The 9,233-nt window shown below is 36.8% G+C and overlaps 1 non-coding gene across 1 annotated transcript; it reads right to left on the bottom strand.

The window, feature by feature from the left end:
- Positions 1-4,571: 4,571 nt before the first annotated feature.
- LOC121211669 (small nucleolar RNA R71) lies at positions 4,572-4,678 on the bottom strand. Its single transcript, XR_005906888.1, has one exon. It is a non-coding gene; the product is annotated as a small nucleolar RNA R71 (small nucleolar RNA).
- Positions 4,679-9,233: the final 4,555 nt, after the last annotated feature.

The raw sequence follows: 9,233 nt of genomic DNA, 5'->3' as shown, positions 1-9,233 counted from the left end.
CAAGTGATGTGGGCCTAATGGGCCATATGAATATGATTAGGCTTAATGGGCCAGATACAGGTATGTGAAATTGTTTAGGCTTTGTAAGGGGTTTTGGGCTTAGTATATGATATCCACATAAGACTTAATTAATATATTGCGACCGTGGACAAGTCAAAGGGTTAAGCTGTGGCAACGAGTATGTGCATGTCTAGGATTGGATTTAGGGAGAGCTTGGTACTTAAGCGGTCTTAATGACTCACCTCCTCTTCTCTGAAATCCTACCTGGTGCATAGTATTCGTTCATCTTAGCTCACGAGACTCGTTAACGGGCCAAGGTAAGTGAAAACAGTACTTAAGGGAAAATTACCGAAATGCCCCTAAGGGTGAAAAAGACCAAAATACCCCTAGGTGTAGAATGTAAGTTTTATGGATGTGACATGCATACATATGATATTCTGCTTAGGTTGCATATGGGTGGGAATTATGGTACGGAGGAAGTATATGAGGATCGCATGGTTGCCTGACAATCGTGGATCCACCGGCGGCTTTTAAAGCCTAATATGTAAATGAAGGTAGTTCCGCAACCGGGCTACCATTGGTGTGTGGGCTGGGTGGGTCGATATTTATATCCCTGCATAGTTTTATGGGGAATGGAGCTGGTGTGTAGCGGATGGATAATTTGGATGGGATTGCATTGCATGTTTGATGATTTGTCTTTGAATGTTTGTTTTTTATCGAGGGTTGTACACACTGAGTTTGCGAAAACTCTCCCCTTCTTTTATTTTATTTTCAGGTGATGCTCAGTAGAAGGTTCAATATTTGGAGGGACTCTGGGTGGCCAGCTAGCAAGAGAATTCGGACTTGGTTTCTTTTAAGCATGTAAGTTTTTATTTCTTTTTAAGTATGTTCAGACCAGATTGTAATAAGGTTTTCATTATGTTATTATTTCCTGAATTATTATTATTTTCATTGTAATTACGAGAAGTTGAACATGAATTTCTTAAATTATAGTATGTTTTCTACGTTTCCGCAACTAAGTTTTTTTAAAAATCAAATGTTTTACGCAGGACTTTCGTAACTGAAAGGTTTTTTTTAGTTAATTAGGGTTTCTTTTATTTTAAGAAGGGTTTTCAATGAAAACACGATTTTCACTAAAACACTTCAATGTGACACGCTAGATTCGGCCATAGCGTCTGGGCCGGGTTTGGGGTGTTACAAATATATTCACCAACCAATTTAAGGCATATAAATCAATCAAATGATCAAGTTTTATGCATGACACATTTACTCATACTTTCAAGTATCATCTTTACATTAAAATTATATACTTACTCAAACTTAATTGCATCTAATATATTAAACCAAACACATTCATATACTAAATATAATAAACCTCAAGCATAATTATGCATTAAATTTACTATCACTAGCCATTCCAATGGTTAGTTACAACCAAATCATTTACATACCGTCATTTTTTATCATTAGCCTATACATGCCATTACACCGAGATAAGATTAATATTAATACCAAAACGAGCTGGAGGATAGTGTGATGATGCTCCAACCGATCTTAAACCTTTACGAGCTTTATCTTCGAGCAGGGTTATGAAGTATTACTGGAGTTTACAATTCAATTATAGTTAATTTATGTCATTTACTATTCATTTCTAAAAATAAACCAGAATCTATCATAATGTTCCTCATATGGGTCCTTGAAGTCCAAAATACATATTAGAATCGACTCAACACTAAACCGGGATAAAAAAATTTTCACAAAATTTCAAAATATTTCTTAAGTGCAATGAACACACACCCGTGTAGGCAGGTCGTGTGGCTCACATAGTCATGTGACACGCCCGTGTCTTAGGCCATGTGGGCATTCAATAAGAGGCACACGGCTGTGTCCTTACCTGCGTAACTCTTTGACTTGGGTCACACGACTAGCCACATGCCCGTGTGCTAGACCATGTGGAAAATTTAATTTTCAAAAATTAGGTGCAGGAGTTACACGGCCAGGACACATGCCCATGTGCTTGGCATTGTGTCTCACATGACTGAGACAGACGCTCGTGTCTCTAACTGTGTGCTCAATTCTGTGTATTCTGTTTCTCTAATTTTAAGATGCAGGGGTCACAAGGCCAAACCACATGTTCGTGTGCATGGTCGTGTGTCACACAGAGTTGATACACACACCCGTGTGTCTACCCGTGTGGACAAAATAATGCTATTTTCCAAGCCTTAATTCTCAGCCTTTGTACCTTGCACCTGTATCAACACTTCAATATATTCACTGACCAATTTAAGGCATATAAATCAATCTAATGATCAAGTTTTATGCATGACACATTTACTCATGCTTTCAAGTATCATCTTTACATTAAAATTTTATACTTACCCAAACTTAATTGCATCTAATATATTAAACCAAACACATTCATATACTAAACATAATAAACCTCATACACAAGTATGTATTAAATTTACTATCTCTAGCCATTCCAGTGGCTAGTTACAACCAAATCATTTACATACCCTAATTTATTATCATTAGCCTATACATGCCATTACACCAAGGTAGGATTCCTATTTATACCAAAACAAGCTGGAGGATAATGTGATGATGCTCCGACCAATCTCCAACCTTTAAGAGTGATAAGTCGTAATTTATACATATTTTATCCCATGCTTAAGCACATTTTTGGATGAATTATAATTAGATTTGTGGAATTTGATGCTCTTATCCTTTAATTTCATATTTTATACTTAGGTGAGTATAGGAAAGTAAAAAGAGCAAGAAACGGGCCAAAAACGGAGAAAATGGGTCAATGTTGGAAATCAACACGGCCTGGACTTCCTCACACGGGTAAACCACACACCCGTGCCTATTTAGTAGACTCTAACACGGCCTAGGCTACCCTAAACGGTTGTGTCACACGGGCGTGTCCCTGTCGAGCCCAAGCCTAGTTCTACTAAAAAATGGCCACTTTTGAGGGTTTGGAAACATTCTAAAGCCTATATAAACACCCTAGAAGGGCACCTAGAAAACACACGGAGTAGGAGGCAAGGAATTACTCGAAGAAAGCCGATTGATCCATCTCAGAAGCTGGATTCTCCTTTAAGACTAAAGATCTCCCTTCAATTTCCTTTAGGGGTTTTTGGGTTTTCTTTATGTTTTGTTATCATTATTCTTTTGAAATGTTTTCTTTTACACATATGAACTAAATCCCCTAAATACCTAAGGGGGATGAAACCTAAGACAGATCTTGTTATTATTTTCTGAATTATATGATAAATATTTGATTTGTTCTTAATTATGTGTTCTTAATTCTTGCTTTAATATTCCAGGATATTGATTCAAGTATTGATGTGTTTATTCAGAGGAGCAAAAGTCCCTATCTAAGAGTAGATCTAGCATAATTAAGCGGAGTTGATTGCACCCCTAGACATAGGGTGACATAAATCTGCCGGATTAGGGTCAAACCTAATAAGGGAATCCATAGATCGAGTTAATGCAACACTAGGGGTTTTAATTAGAAAGAGATTTCAATTAATCAACCTAGGGTTAGACGTTGTTAGTCTCGAGAGAGATAATAATATAACTTGGGTATTGTCTAAATTAATCAGCTTTTCCCAAAAGTATTTCTCCAATGTACTTCCTGTGCATTCTTAGTTTAGTTAATTAGTTTAGATAAAGCAAATCCTCTTAGTTTTAGGCTAGATAATAAAAAGAAGGTTAATGCTAGTAGTTTTAGTTCCTGTGGGTTCGACATTTCGGTCTTGCTATAAGCTATACTACTGCTCGATAGGTGAGCTTGCCTTTATCGTGATAATAGTTAGTTTTCAAGTACGATAAACAATAAATATAAAACTTATCACGTACATCAAGTTTTTGGCGCCGTTGCCGGGGAACTGAGATATTAGGAATGCTTAATTTTTATTACTTTAGCCATTTATTTTATTGCAATTTAATTTTTTTAATTTACTTCTGGAAAGTTTTTATAGTTTATGACTAGAATAAACTCGTCAAGACCTCTACTTTTTGATAGTGAGATCGAAAGCACAGCTCGCAGAAACCGAACAAAGATAATGCGAAGTTTACAATACATAGAGGAAGGGCAAGAGGACGATATTCAAACCATAATCGAGGAGATGGCTGATAATCATAATTATCCGCTACCTCCTGTGGCTGTTGCGAACCCAGTAAATCAGGATCCTGTTCCTCGTACTATGTATGATTATGCTAAACCTAGTTTAACAGGAGCTGAATCAAGTATAGTTAGACCTGCTATTGCTACAAATAATTTTGAACTAAAACCTAACATGATGCAAATGATACAACAGTTTGTTCAGTTTGATGGTTTGCAGGACGAAGATCCAAACACTCATTTGACAAATTTTCTGGAATTTTGCGACACCTTTAAGATCAATGGCGTTTCTGACGATGCCATTTACCTTCGGTTATTTCCCTTTTCATTGAGGAATAAGGCTAAATAGTGGTTGAACTTGTTACCACGAGGATCGATCACCACTTGGGAACAAATGACCAAAAAAATTTTGCTTAAATACTTTTCACCTGCTGAAATAGCTAAATTGAGGAATCAAATCTCTTCTTTTGTGCAGATGGATCTAGAAACTCTTTATGATGCATGGGAGAGATACAATGATCTATTGAGAAGGTGCCTTCACCATGGGTTAGCACTTTGGCTATAGGTTCAAACTTTTCACAGTGGCTTGAATCCTTCGACTAGACAGATGATTGACGCAACTGCTGGTGGGACTATCAATAATAAGACACTTGAAGAGGCTTATGAATTTATAGAAGAGATGTCACTGAATAATTATCAGTGGCAAGTCATGAGGATAAAGTCAACGAAAGCAGCCGGCGTTTTTAACATCGATTCGGTCATTATGCTTTCTAATCAGGTAAAACTTTTGAATAGAAAAATTGATGGTTTACTTGGTTCTTCACAGGCTCATCCAGTAATGTAGTACGATGCAAATAGAGGTGGAACAAGCAATTCAAAAAACCCACCCTATGGCCACAACATGGAAAATGAGCAATTGAATTGTATGGGTAATAATCCTCAACCTCAAAATAATCCTTATAGTAACACTTATAATGCAGGTTGGAGGAACCATCCCAACTTTTCGTGGCATGGCCAAGGAAATCAAAGGCCACAACATCCCATAATTTTCCAGCAACCACCGCACTAGCAGGAAAAGAAGCCAAACCTTGAAGAGATGCTAACGAAATTCATCTCGGTGTCAGAAACTTGTTTTCAGAATACCGAAAAAGCATTTAAGAATCAACAAGCGTCGATCCAAGGGCTCGAAACTCAAATAGGCCAGCTTGCTAAACTAATTTCAGAAAGACCACCAGGAAGTCTACCTAGTAACACTGAACTCAATCCAAAAGAGCATGTGAAAGCAGTTACACTAAGGAGTGAGAATGTGTTAGCTGAATCTAAAAAGAAGCCACCACAAGAAGCTGACAGAAATGAAAGAGAAAAAGTAAAACTTGAAAAAAATGACAATCTATTTCCAAAGGAATAGAAACCACCAATCCCATATCCAGCAAAGTTGAAGAAAGATCGCATGGTTGCACAATTCGGTAAATTTCTTGAACTTTTTAAACAACTTACCTTTTGTTGAAGCTATATCGCAGATGCCTACATATGCAAATTTTTAAAGGAGCTTCTAAATAAAAAAAGGAAATTTGAAGACTTATCTACAATAGAACTTAATAAGGAGTGCTCAACCATACTCCAAAATAAACTGCCAACCAAACTGAAAGATCTAGGAAGCTTTACTATTCCCTGCTTAATTGGTAGTTTGACTGTTGATAAGACACTAGCTAATTTAGGCGCTAGTATTAATTTGATGCCATATAAAATGTTTAAACAACTTGGTCTTGGGGAACCTAAACCAACTAGGATGAGTATTCAATTAGCTGATAGATCTGTTAAATATCGTAGGGGTATTATAGAGGACGTACTTGTAAAAGTAGATAAATATATATTTCTTGTTGATTTCGTTGTGCTTGACATGGATGAAGATGTTGAAGTGCCTTTAATCTTAGGTCGTCCATTTTTAGCCACTTCTAGGGCTGTTATTGATGTGGGTGATGGTAAATTGGTACTTAGAGTAGGTGACGAAGAGATTATTTTTAAAATTTATGATGCCATGCGATTTTATAGAGAACAGGATGACTTATGTTATTTTATTGACTCTATTAATCATGCTACTCAAGATTCTTCTCAGGAAATCGTACATAAGGACATGTTGGAACTATGTGTTGCCCAAGGAGAGGAGGTAGATGATGATGATTCTGAAATAGGTAAGATAAAAGCTGAACTAAATTTCAATGAACCACCCCTAAGACAAGCAGAATATGAGGGTATTAAGGTACACAATGAACTTAAGCAAAAAACCTCTATTGAAGAACCTCCCAAACTGGAACTTAAACAATTTCCAAATCACTTGGAATACGCATTCCTTGGAAATAATTCTACATTACCAGTGATTATTGCTTCTAACTTGCAACCCAAGGAGAAAGAGGAATTTCTCCAAGTATTAAGAGAACATAAAAGAGCCATAGCTTGGAAAATTTCTAACATTAAAGGGATCAACCCTTCTTTTGGCACCCACAAAATTTTAATGGAAGATGATTATAAGCCATGTGTGCAAGCTCAAAGATGACTGAACCCCAACATGAAAGAAGTTGTTAAAGCTGGGTAATTAAACTCCTAGATGCTGGAATAATTTATCCTATTTCTGACAATTCTTGGGTAAGTCCAGTGCAGGTTGTTCCTAAGAAATGAGGCATGACTGTTGTAGCCAATGAGAAGAATAAATTAATCCCAACAAGGACAGTCACAGGTCGGAGAGTTTGCATTAACTATAGGAAGCTGAATGACGCCACGAGAAAAGATCACTTTCCCCCTCCATTCATTGACCAAATGTTGGAAAGATTATCCAGGCACATGTACTACTGCTTTTTAGACGGACTCTCTGGTTATTTTCAAATCCCAATAGCTCCTGAATATCAAGAAAAGACGACATTCACATGTCCATACGGTACGTTTGCTTATCGTAGAATGCCTTTTGGATTATGTAATGCTCCTGCTACTTTTCAGCGCTGCATGATGGCCATTTTTGATGAAATCATAGAAGACATCATGGAGGTATTTACGGATGATTTCTCTGTATTCAGTAACTCTTTCCATCTTTGCCTTAAAAATTTGAAACGAGTATTAATAAGATGTGAGGAAATGAACCTTGTACTTAACTGGGAAAAATATCACTTTATGGTTCAAGAAGGTATTGTGTTAGGACATAAAATTTCTAATAAAGGGATTGAGGTTGATAAATCTAAAATTGAAACCATTGAAAAACTACCTCCCCCTAGTTCGGTTAAAGCTATTGGAAGCTTTTTAGGACATGCTGGGTTTTATAGAAGATTTATTAAAGACTTTTCTAAAATGACTAAGCCTTTGACTAAATTACTAGAAAAAGATGTTCCTTTTAATTTCGATCAGGACTGTTTATAGGCATTTAATACTTTAAAGGATAAATTGATTAATGCTCCAATTATAATCACACTTGATTGGAATTTACCTTTTGAACTAATGTGCGATGCGAGTGATTTTGTAGTAGGTACAGTTTTGGGATTACGAAGAGATAAGCATTTTCAACCTATCTATTATGCTAGCAAAACTTTGACCGCCGCACAAGAAAACTACACCACCATGGAGAAAGAGCTGCTAGTTGTGGTTTTTATATTCGATAAATTTAGGCCATATCTAATATTGTCTAGAATTGTCGTTTATATTGACCATTCTGCTCTTCGCTACCTTTTAACTAAGACTGATGTAAAACCTCGACTTATTCAATGGATTCTGTTATTGGAGGAATTTGACTTAGAGATTCACGATAAGAAAGGAGCTGAAAATTAATGATAATTCAAGTACCAAAGAGCTAGATAAAGTTGAAATTAATGATTCATTTCCTGAACAACAATTTTTTGCTATATCTGATTCTGAGTACCTTGGTTTGCAGACATTGTGAATTTTTTAGCCGCTAACATTATCCCAAAAGGGTTGACACATCAGCAAAAGAAGTGATTCTTTACTAATGTGAATACCTACTTTTGGGAAGACCCTTTCCTTTTCCATATACGTGCAGATCAAGTCATTAGGAGATGCGTTACAAGGTCAGAAGCTTTGAATATCTTGGAACATTGCCACTCAGGACCAACTGGAGGACATTACAGTGGAAATAGGACCGCACATAAAATACTCGAATCAGGTTTTTATTGGCCTACACTTTTCAAGGATGCCAACATGTATGTTTCTAGTTGTGATAAATGCCAACGAACAGGTAATATCTCTAAACATGATGAAATGCCCCACACATACATGCTCTCGTGTGAAATATTTGATATATGGGGTATTGATTTCATGGGTCCATTCCCCAGCTCATTTGGGAATAAATACATATTAGTAGCCGTTGATTATACGTCTAAATGGGTGGAAGCCCAAGCTTTACCTACTAATGATGCTAGAGTCGTAGTACGATTCCTTAAGAAACTCTTCTCTCGATTTGGAACACCTAGAGCAATTATCAGTGATAAGGGTACTCATTTTGTAACGCCCAATTTGATAAGACCCTTAAGAGATATGGAGTTCACCATAGAACAGCTACCCTCTATCATCCTTAAACTAGTGGACAAGTCGAAGCAGAAAACCGAAAGCTCAAACGTATCCTAAAAAAGATAGTAGAATCAAACAGGAAGGATTGTACGATGAAAGTAGATGATGCTTTATGTGTAACACCCCAAACCCGGCCTAGACGTTATGATCGGATCCAGTGCGCCACATTGAAGCGTACAAAACATTCCGTATTACTTAGTTTGGAAAACCTTATTGGTGATGTAAAAGATACTTTTAATAGAGGTTAAAGTGAATGGGAGCTGTGCACCAGGTAGGAAACCAGAAAAAGAGGAGGTGAGTCTGTCGGACTGCTTAAGTACCAAGCTCCCTTCGGATCCAATCCTAGACATACACATCGCCATTGCCACACTCTAACATCTCGTGTAATTATGAGAAAACCGTCTGGTTAAGTCCATCTTAATAACGTGATTAAGTTTGTAAACGTTTGCTTAGCGGAAGTCTTATTTGTAATCGAGTTATTTTGAAATCACTTAATGTTTTTGGAAACGCGTCCTAAAGCTAACCCATTTTCCTTAGT

The sequence above is a fragment of the Gossypium hirsutum genome, chromosome A12 (assembly GCF_007990345.1).
Source record: "Gossypium hirsutum isolate 1008001.06 chromosome A12, Gossypium_hirsutum_v2.1, whole genome shotgun sequence".
NCBI classification, from domain to species: Eukaryota; Viridiplantae; Streptophyta; class Magnoliopsida; order Malvales; family Malvaceae; genus Gossypium; species Gossypium hirsutum.
Note: the sequence above shows the minus strand (reverse complement) of the source record. Positions and strands in the feature narration are given on the sequence as shown.